General features: G+C 44.2%; 1 protein-coding gene across 9 annotated transcripts in view; it reads left to right on the top strand.

Annotated features, from left to right (window-relative positions):
- Positions 1-14,905, top strand: part of AUTS2 (activator of transcription and developmental regulator AUTS2) — a 1,132,674-nt gene that overhangs the window by 673,184 nt on the left and 444,585 nt on the right. The window lies entirely within an intron of this gene.

Genomic DNA, 14,905 nt, shown 5'->3' with positions numbered 1-14,905 from the left:
CTTCTTACCCTGTTAGAGATTTTCATTGAGCGAGGTATCTTGGAGGGAGAAAGTGGGCTAGTGCATGATTCACAGTATCAGCCAGCCACGGGAGGCTCTATTGTGCGTGTTATCTCTGACTAGGCTGTGAATTATTATTTGGTACTAGCAGGTCTTGTGTTATTCAGCATCAACTTTAGATCATGTCATCTGGGGCTGCCTGCTTCTGTCTCTTGGATAAGCGATGGTTCTTTGCAGTGGACAGGTGTCACATGTCTGGAATCCATTTCCTTATGTCTCTTTTTCTGTTTCCTTAGGCTGTTCTTCCCAATTTGAACTGTGACCGATTATGAAATGGATCCTTGGGATGGTCCAAGTGGAGAAATGGTTGTCTGGGGAAAGCAAATTGTTGTGACACCCCTAATGCTCTTACCTACTTTGAGGAGCAGATAGATGGGGGAATAGGATGGGAGGTAGAACTCCATACCAGCAAAGACTAGAGGAGGGACTCAGAGCTCCTCCATAGACAACAGAGTTCTTTGGCATCCCCGTTCCTGCTGGTGGTTCTTGGGTTGGGGGATGAGTCAGAGTCTCGCTTTAGTTTTTTAGAAAACTTATCACAGCTTTCTTTCCACATTTTCAGAAGTGAAAAGTAAATGGATGAGTCCACAGTGGCAGGAGGAAGAGAGAGTGCTCTCAGAATATCCCTTTGCAATTATGGAATCTGAGAGTTTATTTCAAAAATAGAAGAGAGTCGTACTTGAGAGTACAATGGAATGTGCCTTACCATAACACAACAGTTGCTCTCATAGTTGTTTAAAAACAGGTGGAAACCTGAGATTTCCTTACTTATGGGAATTATTCTTAATGTGGAGGACATGTACCTGGAGGTACATAGTGATCTTCCAGGGGGTACATCAACTGACCTAAATAAACATAGCATAAAATGCACTAGGGAAGTCAATCCAAACTAAAATTTCAAACAGAGAATGACTTGCATATGTTGCTTTATATAGTATGCACTGAAATGCAAGTATAGTATTTGTATTCATATTTATTTATTTTACTGCTGACTTGATACTCATTACATCCATTTGAAACTGAAATAATTAGAAATATACAGTTAAGCTTTACTAAGTTGTTTGTTTGCCTTACGCATTTCTCCAGGCTTCTATGTTTCTGGGACAGATATATTATATTATATTATATTATATTATATTATATTATATTATATTATATTATATTATATTATATTATATTATATTATATTATATTATATTATATTATATTATATTATATTATATTATATTATATTATATTATATTATATTATATTATATTATAATAACAGTCTAGTCAGAGCTCATTAGGTGCTCAGGCCTGGTCTATACTGGAACTTAGCTGCATTAGGTTGATTTTCCAAACAATGAGGCCACACCACCAACCATGTTCCATTGACTTTAAGGGTCATTAAAGCTGATTTCTATACTCCTCCTGCTTTCACAAGGAGTAGTGCTAAATTCGACCTTGCATAGCTGACTTTACAGTAGTGCCGACACAATGCTGTGAAAGAAGACATTCTTCGCCTCCAGGAGGTGCCCCACAGTGCCCCACAGTGACTGCTCTGGCCAGGACTTTTACCTCTACTGCTCTCCAGGTAAACAGGAAAAGCCCCAGGAAAATCTGAATTTCATTTCCTGTGTGGCCACTGTAGAGTTGATTCCCAACTGACCGGTAGCTGTCTGGCGTTGCAAACTTCCACAGGGCAATTGCCACGTGCTTCTCCACTCTGAGCGGGTTGCATTCTGGTATTTTTGCGCTTCAGGGCGGGGGAAAGCAATTTGTAAACTTCCTTGAAAGTGGCCTTAGGCTTAAGGAAGTTTTGCAGCTACTGCTGACCATCCCGTAGCTGCATCATAATGTGGTCTCACCGGTCTGTACTTGTCTGATGGCACCAGAACCAGTGTTCCACTGGGTTCAGAGGATCAGATGCCAGAAGCATTTGCTAGTTGCTCAACTCAAGTGCTTCACAGAAGAGTATGTTCATGGCCTCTTGAGATTTGTCTTTGTTCCAGTGGACCCTGAATGTGCTCTGGACATGCTCCAGCATGGTTAATCTCATTATCATAATTCTCTGATGTTCAATGGGATTCACATTGGGTTCCATGTGTATGCTGCTACGGTGTCTGCACAGATAACCAAGGGAAAAAAGTGAAAAGTCTGTTTGCCATTGCTCTCAAGAGGAGGGGAGAGGGGGGATGAATGCATTATGGGACACTGACTACATGTACCCAGAATGTAAAGGGGTATAACCACCCTACTCGGGGCACACTACTTTGAACTAGGTCAAATCCTTGCACAGAATAGGGACATATACTTCAGCTTTACAAAATCAGGAGCTAAAAGGTTGACCTTAGTAAGTTCAACCTTCTCTCTCAATGTAGACATGGCCTCAGACAAGTAATAAAGTAGCTCAAAGTAACGTGCCCCCAGTAAGGTGGCTATGTCCCTTTGCATTCTGGGTACAAGTAATAACTGGCAGTCCCTGCCATAAACAAAAATTACAGTCTAAAAGACTCATTTAACTCTCTAGGTTTGTTTTGGTTTTTTTTAATAGAATAAAACAAATTACTCTTAATCCTCTAGCTCAGTGTTTCTTAAACTTTTTAACACCAAGAAACACCAAACAATATTTTTTTTTAATGAGGAGCACCAAGGCTACGTCTACATTGGCAAAATTTTGCTCAAAAGCAACTGCTTTTGCGCAAAATCTTGCCACCTGTCTACACTGGCCGCGAGTACTTGCGCAATAACACTGACATTCTAATATATAAAATCAGTGCTTCTTGCGCAAATACTCTGACGCTCCCGCTCAGGGATAAGCCCTCTTGCGCAACTGTTCTTGCACAAGAGACCTGTATAGACAGCAACGTTAATTTCTTGTACAAGAAAGCCCGATGGCTAAAATGGCCATCGGAGATTTCTTGTGCAAGAGCACGTCTACACTGGCACGGATGCTTTTGCGCAAAAGCACATCTTTTGCGCAAAGGCACATGCCAGTGTAGACACTCTCTTACGCAAAAACTCTTGCGTTAAAGAGTATTTGCGCAAAATCTTGCCAATATAGACGTAGCCCAAGAGTTTTTGGTTGAGACTGTGCCCCTGGAACACCAGACGACACTTTTATTGACAACGACAATATTTGCTCACTGCCCGATGATAATTTAAGTAGCTTTTTAATTATCTTTTGAAAAGTGGAACATCTTTTTTAATCTAAGTATCCCAAACATAACCTGTCGAACGCTATCCATTAAATAAAAAAAAGTTGTCCAACAAAGAAGGAACATTATATCTGGGCCCCTCAGCTGTCCTGCATAACAAGTGAGGGCAAAGGCAGTGGTGCAAAGACCTGATTGGGGTGGCAGCTGTAGGGCAGTTCTCTCCCCTGGCAAGCAGAGGGCAGAGCTGGCCCTGCTGCTGGCCCTGAACGCTCCGCCCCTCTGGCAAGGGGCACAACCGAGGTGCGGAGCTTTCTCAGGACATTGCAAGCCAGGCGCAGAAGCACATAAGGAGAAATGCGGGTATCCCTGTCTCATTTCCTGCCGCGTCATCACTCACTTGCCTCTTCTGTCCTTCGCACAGAAGCACTTGAGGAGGAATGCTGGTAGCCCCACCTAATTTCCAGCTGTGTTACCACTGCGTCACCACTTGCTCACCTCTTCCACTTTTCGCACCACCCCCTCAGCGTCTCAGCAGCTCTCGCGGCCGTTATTTTTCCTCAAACGGTTGCAGCGCACCTATGAGTTATCCGCGGAACACAGTTAAGAAACAAGACTGTAGAATTTAAGAGACAATAATACTCACACCACTGCTCTTTTTTTTCCCCAAGTCATCTTATAAAATTCCAAAACAGGGATAGAATTTTCTGGTAAATTATGTAAGATGATTTCAGAAACCTACAGAAAGTATATCCTTGTCTGTCAATTTCTATATGAGTTTTCCATAAGGTTTAGATCATGAAAATAGACACCATCTCCATTTTAATTTTGTCCATTTTTAGGTAAATGCACAAGTGGATTTTCATGGCCTATGGCCTTCATTTGTCCTGCAGAGGAATTATTTTTTATTTAAAATGAAAGCTGTTCTCATTGAAATGCTATAGATATATATTTTCTAGTCATCTCAATTTTCAAAATCTTATATATGGAGCTACAATTTTCATGAATATTCTTTTAAGATCGAGGAACATATCTTTCACTAGTTCTCTGAACCAGTAGTTGCTATACTAGTAGCTGCTGCTTGAGTAAATAATGTGAGGGCATGTCTACACTAGGAAATTATTTCGACTAAATTCAAAACTAAATTTGACTTAACGCCTGATTTTACAAAATTGAAATAGTGTGTCCCCACTATGGGGAAGCCTCAAAATTAGTCTGAGACAAGCTCTGTTAATGTGGACACGCTACCTTGACTAAGAGTCCCAGGAAGCACTGGGGAGTAATTAGTTTGAATTACTCTGGGATTAGTTATTTCAAAATAGCAGCATTGGAGCATCCACACTACCGCCATTTCAAAATAACTGTTTCAAACTGTAATAACTGTAATTAGTGTTATTCCCTGAGGAAAACAGGAGTACAGATTTCAAAATAGATGACCCATTATTCCGAATACTGGCTTGGTAATGCAGATGCTCTGCCTATAAATTCGATCTAAGAGGGGGGTTATTTCGAAATAACATCCTAGTGTAGACCAGGGCTGAGAGAATATTTTCCCATGTCTATGAAATGTGGCAAAAGCATCTCCTCCATCTAGCATTCAAAAAGTGACTCTGTCTTGCTTCTTTAAAGCCCTGATTCATCAAGGTACATAAATATATGTCTAACTTAAGCGCATGAATAGATCCACTGAGTTCAGAAGGAGTATTCAGGTGTTTAATTTTGCATGTTTATGTATCTGTGAGCAGACGTCAAATATCACAGACCTCATCTAGTCCGCCAGGCGCCTTGGTAACAGAAACATCCTTCTCATTTGCATAGTTCAAAAGTATTGTTTATGCTAATTATACATATATATATGAAATGTAGTCATTTGTATAATTACATTTTCTTTGTGTTTGCATAGAAGTTATAGCATAGCTGGAAGATGATGGCAATTATAATTTATTATACTGTAATTGTTACCTAAATGTTTTTGAATAAGCAAAAATCACATCTGTTTAAAAATAAGTTGCACAGCAAGAGAATTCCCTTTGAAATGAATGCTGTGTTCTCAAATTCTGTAACAGTACACATAAAACAACATATTTATTTCCCCACTGAGTCCATTACATTCCCAAATCAAACTGCATCCTCTCTTCCCTTCCCATATTAAACCCTTTGATTTAATGGAGGTTTTAACTACAGGTTCTTTAGGGAATTTTCAGTAGGCTTTGCACAGATTAGGTTATTGGAAAGTATAGTTATTTGCTTGTAAAGTGGCAGGTCTGTGTCAAAATGGATTTTCTCTGGCACTGCAATAGTAAAACAGATAAGTTTCTGCTTTGCATTCAAAATACCCTGATATTCCTGCCATGATAGTTTTATTTTGCTTTTTACTCCAGCCCTTCATTTATAGGTTGGCTTGGAAATGTGAAGATGACTGCACAGTAGATCTTCAAGCTAGCTATTAATATTATGACTCTGCTTTTCTCTTAATTTACAGTGATGGCCAGTAGTATATTAGGGTATGTCTACACTACCACCCTAGTTCGAACTAGGGTGGTTAATGTAGGCAACCGGAGTTGCAAATGAAGCCCGGGATTTGAATTTCATTTGCATATTGCCGGGCACCGCCATTTTTAAATGTCCGCTAGTTCGGATTCCGTGCCCACGGCTACACGCGGCACGAACTAGGTAGTTTGGATTAGGCTTCCTATTCCGAACTACCGGTACACCTCATTCCACAAGGGGAGTGCGTGGAAATGCCTTGATTGGAGGGGGAAAAGGGTTCTGAGTTACATATGTACTCATCTGATGAAGTGGGTTTTATCCACAAACGCTCATGACCTAGTAGATTTGTTAGTCTGTACGGTGCCACAGGACTGCCTGTTGTATTTAAAGTTACAGACTAACATGGTTACCCCTCTTAGACTATATGCCACAAGAAAAAATGTAATAAAATAAGAAAGATTTCAACAGTGGGATTTAGACAGATTTTCAGCTACCTATGTTAATTTGTGGTGAACAAACTTAAGTTGGTGTGGTGGTTTGGTTGGCTAAGCATCTGCATGGGTAGTTGGTGCAGATGGGGTTGGAGGAGGCAGGCCTACAGCCCCACACCCTGTTCTGAGGCCCCGCCCCGCCATGGGGAGGGTGGGAGGTGGGGCAGCACGCTGAGCATGTCCCCCCAGGGGAGGAGATGGGGCAGTGCACCAAGCATGTCCCAACCTCCCCAGAGCACCAGGGAGGGACAGAGAGATGAGGGGTTCTCTGTGCGGCACAGCTCCTGGAGCACCGGGGGGAGGGGAGGCAGTTGTGTGGTTCCAGCCTCCCCAGCCAGGAGCACGGGGGAGGGCAGGCATGCAACACTTTGCCCCCAGAGCGCCTACTGTGGGTGGGGCCAGGCTGGTGGTTTGGGAAGGCAGAGCCTTCCCCTACCTAAGCCACCGGACGCCCATGATCTAGACTCGGATTTGTAAAAGTATTGAAGTGCCTAAGTCCCACTGAAATCAATTAGTTAAACCCTTTCTGGACTTGGGCTTTACCGCGACCCGGTATCAAAACCAGCTGCCATCATCAAACATCTCACTAAGAAATCTTACCTTCAGGCACCCTTCCATGTACTTCCTCATTACAAGGACCCTCTCCCCCTCACTCCTCCTTCAAAAAACACCTTTCTTTCCAGCAAGCATTTTAGTGCAGTTCTTAGTGACCCAGTGTCCCTCATGGAGTCCTTAGGTTTCAAACCACCATCTCACTTCCTCCAGACCTCCCACATACCTCATACCTGAAGTAATATCCTAATGGCTCTCCACAAGCACCGAGCTACCTTTAAAAATCTGTCCCTCAAAGACTTGACTAGATTAGGACTTAGATACGTGATGTTGACATGTTTTAAATGCCTAGTCTAGAAACGGTTGCCGCCTTGAACACATGCTCAACTGGCTGACTTAAAGCTTACACTCCCTTCTAGCGCATGCTTTTAAAATGTGCAGGCTAACACATGTGCATATCACACCTTAAACCCTAGTCTAGACAAGGACTGAAAGCTCAAATACTTAATAGAGCAAAAGCCAAATTATTTAAGTCTTCAAAACTCAGCTGGAAATCTGTCAGGGTCTGGAATTCTTTTTGTATTTCTAGTTCTCCAACTCATATTGCAATTGTCAAAAGAGTATTCATATACAGTAAACTTCTGATAATCCGGCACCTTTAGGACCCAGGGGGTGCCGGATTATCAGATATGCCGGACTATCAGAAGGGGGGGCTATGAGGGGTCTGGGGTGGGGTGGGGGGAAGCTACCCCAGACCCCCTCATAGTCCTCCCTTCTGATAGTCCGGCTCTGCCCCAGGAGTCCCCGATTCAGCCGCTGCTGGTCAGTTTCAGCAGCGGCTGAATCGGGGACGCCTGCAGCAGAGCAGCTGGGGTGCTGCTGGGTTGGTCCGGTAGAGCCGACCCTTGGCACCGCGAGACCAACCCGTCAGCACCCCAGCTGCTCTTGGGGACGCCTGGGGCAGAGCAGCTGTGGTGCTGACGGGTTGGTCCCGCAGCGCCGCTCCTCGGCGCTACTGGACCAACCCAGCAGCACCCCAGCTGCTCTGCCCCAGGTGCCCCCAAGTCAGCCACTGCTGATACTGATCAGCGGCTGACTCCAGAAAGCCAGAGGCAGAGCTGCTCTGCCCCGGGCTTCCTGGAGTCAGCCCTGGTCAGTTTCAGCAGTGGCTGAATCCGGACGCCTGGGGCAGAGCAGCTGGAAGGCTGCTGGGTTGGTCCCACAGCACCGAGGAGCGGCGCTACTGGACCAACCCAGCAGCACCCCAGCTGCTCTGCCCCAGGTGTCCCCAAGTCAGCTGCTGCTGAAACTTAGCAGTGGCTGACTCCAGAAAGCCAGAGGCAGAGCTGCTCTGCCCCGGGCTTCCTGGAGTCAGCCCTGGTCAGTTTCAGCAGCGGCTGAATCGGGACGCCTGGGACAAAGCAGCTGGGGCGCTGCTGGGTTGGTCTGGTAGCGCCAAACCTCGGCGCTGCGGGGACCAACCCGGCAGCACCCCAGCTGCTCTGTCCCAGGTGTACCCAAGTCAGCTGCTGCTGAAACTGACCAGCGGCTGATTCCAGGAAGCTGGGGCAGAGCAGCTCTGTCTCGGGCTTCCTGGAGTCAGCCGCTGGTCAATTTCAGCAGCGGCTGAATTCGGGACAGCTGGGGTGCTGCTGGGTTGGTCCCACATCCCCGAGGGGCAGCGCTACTGGACCTACCCGGCAGCACTCCAGCTGTTCTTCCCCCTGCTTCCCGGATTCAGCGCTGGTCAGTTTTAGCAGCGGCTGAATCAGGGAAGCTGGGGGCAGAGCAGCTCCAATGGTCCGGCTGCCCGGAGCACTTCCGGGTTCCTGATGGTGCCGGACCATCAGGAGTGCCGGACCGTCAGATGCCGGACCATCGGAGTTTTACTGTAGAATTCTGATCATTCTAGTCCTGACGCGAATCAGGAAGTAAGGAGGTATGAGAAAATAGGGCAGGGAGGGCAAATCAGTGAGGAAAGTAAACTAGCTATCCTTAACATTACTTTATTTAAAACCAGTTTATGATGGTAAACCTGCTATTTTTAATATAAGAGGCCAGAGAGGCCTCAACCGAGATCAGGGCTCCATTGTAATAAGTATTTTATGTTCATATGGAAGGAGACAGTTCCTACGTTGAAAAGCTTATGCCATCAATAAATAGGACATCCCAAGGACAGAAAAAGGGAGCATCATTATCTTTATTTTGCAGCTAGGAAACTGAGTCACAGGGAGATTAAGGGGACCTGGCCACACATGAAATCTGTACTTAGTAAAGGAATTTCTGTTCTGTTCTATATAGATTCTTCTACCATGTTTATCGCTGTAGCATCTAATGTGTTCCCATAGTGCATTAAGTAACACAACTGTACATTTGCCACATGTTTGTTCTCTCAGCATCTCTCTTGGAAACAATGAGGAGTCCCTGTGGCACTTTAGATAGTAGCAGATTTATTAGGGATGAAGTAGGGTTTTACCCATAAAGCTTATGCTCTAATAAATCTGTTAGTCTCTAAGGTGCCACAGGACTCCTTGTCTCATAGACTCATAGACTTTAAGGTCAGAAGGGACCATTATGATCATCTAGTCTGACCCCCTGCACAGTGCAGGCCACAGAATCTCACGCACCCCTCTTAGAATAATCCTCTCACCTATATCTCAGATATTGAAGTCCTCAAATGGTTTAAAGACCCCAAGATGCAGAGTGATCCGTGCCCCATGCTACGGATAAGGTGAAAAACCTCCAGGGCCTCTGCCAATCTACCCTGGAGGAAAATTCCTTCCCGACCCCAAATATGGCGATAGTCTGTATCTGTAAAAACGACAAACACGGCCACCCCTCTGAGACTTGGGGGAGAAGTATGTGCCCAGTATTGTATTGCTGAGGTCATGCCTTTTTTTCGTTCGAGGCAGCAGTGTCAACGAAATGTGCATGATATTTGGAGAAGAAAGTTGTAAACTCATTGATAGTCCTTAGTGGAGTTACCTCACTTACTATTGCAATGTATCTGAATCTAGGCCAGGCTTTTCCAAACCTGATTCGGGATGTGTGATAGTTCAAGTCAGAGCTTCATTTACCCGATATGGCTTGTCCATCCATACTGTTCATGCTGTTAACAGCACAGTTGTCACAAGTTCTGGAGAGATTAATGTATTTACTGACTTCTATGAGATGCTGCACCAATCAATGTTAACAGACTCTGACAGAGACATAAAGGATCTATTAACTTAGATCTAAGTTCCAATTCATTTGCTAGGCACAAATAGCTAGATTCACCTTATCTGTAAGAGAAATTAATGCAAGCTATTAAAGTCTTGAATTTAGGGAACGTTCTGAAGAACAGTGAGTCCAGTCAAATGAAGAAGTAATACTAGAAGGAAATGCTAATCTGCTGACATCTGGCACTCTCCTCCCCCACTACTATCCAACTGACAGCGTTTCAAAAGCATAGACAAGAAGGAATCCCTGCCTCCCACACACTCTTCCCCTTTGCTAATCAGATTAGAGACAAATAAAATTAAACTATTAAGACATTTAAGTAATTCTTAGTTAACATTTGCTTAGTCAGTTGCAAGGAAACCAGCACGCCATCTCTCTGGCAAAGGGCTGATAGGGAGCAGTTTTATGTTCGGAAGCATTTTTAGCATCTTCAGAAAGCAAGATAGAAAAATGCTTAGCTCTGAATAATGTAGCCAGGACTGATTCTCATCACTTGTACTTCCTCCTCCCTTGCTGCTCAGCTAGATGTCACTGTCCCTTTTCACCCAGTGCAGACTGGGCTTCCACACCTACGAGGAACCTCAAATGCCTCTTACGCGTTTGGTGAGATGAGCCATATTAATTTAATTCGGCACACGATCATTCATGAATTAAACACCTTTGTGAAACTCTACAGCATGTCTGAAAACTTAATATAAGAGTCCAAAATTATAAATTTTAAGCCCTCCATCAGTGAGGTTTTACCCTGCACATTTTACTATGGTACTTTTGGGGAAAAGATGGGATGGTGGTCAGAAGAGATTTAACAGAATATCAATGTTCCCTCTAGTCTTTTCCATCCACGTATGGATTTTTTTCATCCATGTGGGGAATCATTTTTTATGTGCACAAAGGCATGTGTAAATATACCCACCAGCAGAAACAAAAACCTAGCTGTGGGCGCTCTGCTAATCAGTTGGGCGGCATTTGAATCTCTCCTGTGCAGCTGCACAAGCGCACAGCTTACAGGGAACACTGCAGAGCATGCTTAGAATGACCTTCAGTAAAACATGTATCCTAATATACAGTTGTGTCGGTCTTTTGTTGCAGTAATCTCAAAGGAAGCAGATTTTATTTAGCAGATGAAAGTTCTCTATATGCATCTTGCATATCTATGATGTGTGAGTCTATATGTGCCCTCCAAAATCAAATTTAAGTCATTTTATTCTGTGCCCCATCTTAAACCCTCGGTAGCCTCACTTGAATTTAATAGATCTTTAAAAGACTCTTTAAAAGATCTCCAGGTGGCTGTCTTGTCACAAACAAACTCTACCAGTCACATACACAGAGAAGTGTTGGAATTACAATTCATCTGCAAGTTCAGTTCTCATGCTAAGGGCCTCAATCGGGAGGAGGGATAGCTGGGACATTACCAACCTAACATTCAATGAAGGTGCAAACAGCTCTTTGTGTAGATTCTTGCTTTAGTACCCTCCCTATCTTTTCACTTTGATACTTATCTGCTTCATTTTAACTATCCAGTCTCCAGGTGCTTACTGATAGCCTGTTCTGCTTTCCTGTTTTCCCCTTTGATATTTTCATAATCTCTGCCCCTTGTTTCCAGGCCCCCTCCATTTTTCCTTCCCCTCTCTTTCTTCTCCCCTATTTATTTTGGGTCTGCACATCCTAAACTCAAAACTCCGGTCATCTGAAGAAGTTGGCTGTGCCCACGAAAACTCATTATACCAGCTACATGTTTTATTAGTCTATAAAGTGCTACCAGACCAATTTTTTAATTTAATAGGTGTTGGCGGGAGGTTTAGATGGACAAGAGGAGTTCACGTGACTGTCTGGTCTTACTCCTTATGTATTATCTGCAGGACTAAAATGTTCATTTTGCATCTATAAGTAAATCACACTGTCCCTGTGACAATTTGTCGAAACTGTCTATACAGCTTATGAAGTGTGACTGACATGATAGGAAGTTGTTCTTATGAAAATTGTTGTTTCATGGAACGTCTCTACCTCTGGAGCCATTGCTAACAGTTGGGATGTCATCAGGCCCAGCAAAAGAGTTCCCCGGGGGCCAAGGCAGTATGGCTGTGGTGCACTGCCAGGTAGCTCCCAGGCAGGGCAGCTAGTGAGCGGCCGGGTGGGTGGGGCCGGGAGCTGGGCAGCGCAGGGCCCTGAATGCATGGGGCCTAAGGCAACTGCCTCTCTCACCTTGCCCAAAGGCCGGACCTGGCTGTAATAGTGCGGTTGACTAAGCTGGTGCTTATTGGTTAATGCTATTGACTACTCCCCTCTCCCCCCGCACAACTAAATTTTTTAGTAGGCTGGCTGACAGGCTGGCTCAGTCCCAGCTCATGCTGGGACTCAGCATCAATCCCCATGCTGGCTCTTAGTGCTTGTAGTGCAGAGTCAAAGCGCGGGTTGATGCCGGGACCTAGCAAGAGCCGGGACTGAGTGCTACCCCTTACTGATTAATCGTGTAGTTGACGAAATGTTTGTTGACTACACAATTAACAAATGACACGCTTCTTTCACATCTCTAGCTAACCGGACTCTCTCCCAGACTAGATACAATGGTAAGATGTTAACGTTAATGACTGTACATTGACCAACCTGAAACCATTTTCTCCAGTCTGTAGGAGGTGTGGTTTGGTGCATGGAATACCAGCAGGAGAATAATGGAGTCAAGTGTTGATGGGATATATAATCTAGGGTGACTCACTGGAAAATGAACAGGAAGCTGAGGCAGGAGAGAGAAAGAGCACAGACCAGCCAAGGTCAGAGAAAGTTAGCTGGGCTGAAGAACCTCTGTGGCTGGAAAGACAAAGTCATGTACTGGAGCAGTAGGTCCCTGGATATCCTGGAGGATTCTCACCCCAACTCCAATGTTTTGAAATTATGAGGAAACTGAGACAGGGAAATGCATGTAGCATTTATTGCTTTGAATAGATCTGTGAATTTCTGCTGTGACTATGTAAAGATCAATGGTGTTAGAATCCTGTGCAAGGCCTAATCTGTACAGTAGTATGTTCCTCTAAAGTGTTTATTTGTAGACCCACAACATCCGCATGGCTGGAGTTTTGGGCAAGGCTGTTCTAACAATGGGGGGTGGAGGTTGTGGGGTCAGAACAGATGGACTGGGGGTGGTCTCACTCTGAGGATTAGGTGCTCGAAAGTGGATCTTTACCTTGAAATTGTAGCCACAGTCCTGAAGACAGCAGCAGTGCCCAGACTCAATTCTGAGTCCAGCAGATTACCTTATTTTCCGGCGTATAAAACGATTTTTTATACTAAAAAAATCCCCCAAAAATCGGGGGTCGTCTTATACGCCGGGTATAAACATACTGTAGCTTCGGCTACATACAGAACGTCCCTGTGCTGATACTGTATGTACCGCACTGAGCCAATCACGGCAAGCGGTGTCATCTATTAATGCATACAAAGCCTGCTCGGATTGGCTGAGTCAGAGAGGCGGGCTATTACAACCTTTTCCAATCCGAGCAGGCTTTGTATGCATTAATAGAATACACCGCTTGCTGGGATTGGCTCAGCGCGGTACATACAGTATCAGCACAGGGACGTTCTGTATGTAGCCGAAGCTACAGTACTGTATTAGGGCACATCCAGCGGGCTGGTGTTATTAAATGGTGTTGCCTCAGAAGGGGGGGGGTAGTCTTATACGGCGAGTATAGGCCAAAACCTATGTTTTAACTGGAAAATTAGGGGGTCGTCTTATACACCCAGTCGCCTTATACGCCGGAAAATACGGTAGATCTCTCACAAACGCTGTTGTGAGTGACCATGATAGTGTGCTTGTCTGAAATCTGTGGCAGTCCCCTCAAGGCTAGCTGGGCCCTTAATTATTTGAAGAGTCTTCTGGCCATGTGGGAACTGGTAAATGCGCTCAACATGCACTGTGAATCTGTCCCAGAGTTTCAAAACCTGGGTCCTAATGAGGCTGGCAGCACAGGCCTGTATAGTCACACTTCGTGCTATCCCTGACATTAGCAAAGCAGCCATTTGTGCACAAAGCACACACTACAAATTGAGATTGGTGCCGGTAAGGTGCCAATATTGGCACAGTGCTCGCGATTTGCCTCATATATTTCTCGTGCTCTGGTGTAAGAATCTAGGAGAGTTTGGGGTTGGGTTTTTTTTGGTCACTGCTTAAGAAAGAATGTTGATGAATGAGGACATCCCCTTATACAGATTTCGCTCTAATGTTAAAAATAAGACAGTTTCTTGCAATGTCAGTCCTTCATTTTAACCTATCTCCAGAGACATTCAGATCATTTGCATCAAATTCAACTCTACTTCTCTTAAATGTCAATACTGAGCTAGATGTTCACCGAGTGTAAATCAACACAGCTTTGTTGTAGTTACCGGCTATGGATTTTTCCTGATAGCTGCCTACAACAGGCACACTCAAAGCTTGATTCATCTCTTGGCCTCCTGATAGTCCAAATGGAAACATAAATGGAGCAAACGTATTTGGGACTGTTACATGGGCTCATTCAACACCACTAGTAATTGTGGGATTTTATTAATTCATTTGTCAATATAAATCATTAAAAGAAAGTGCCTTGTTGACTGGTATCGTGGATGCTAATTGGCATCTCTTGTTAAATATCAACTTGGCAAGCCTTGTAATGTCACAAGGGGAGCTATGCTAGGTAGCCTAACTACATTCAGGCATTCTTTGTCTGAAATAAATAAGTGCAAGAGACTTTGTAGTCTGAGGTATTATAGAAGTGGAAAGTAATATGAAGAGTGAAAATAATAAACAAACTATCTGGCATGCAGCTTCAGGTGAAATAAAAAAGAGTTCCAGATTATTTGCATATGTGATATGCTTTTAGTCATGTTGATCACAGTGGTTGGCAAATGTTTCTTGGCCACTTAAGGATGTTTGCCACTTCTGAGGGTGTTTCAGCTTTCCTATCTTGTTCATTCCCTCCCTAGATGC

Source organism: Pelodiscus sinensis, chromosome 21 (assembly GCF_049634645.1).
Source record: "Pelodiscus sinensis isolate JC-2024 chromosome 21, ASM4963464v1, whole genome shotgun sequence".
Lineage (NCBI taxonomy): Eukaryota > Metazoa > Chordata > Testudines > Trionychidae > Pelodiscus > Pelodiscus sinensis.
This window is presented reverse-complemented; position numbering and strand designations above follow the sequence as displayed.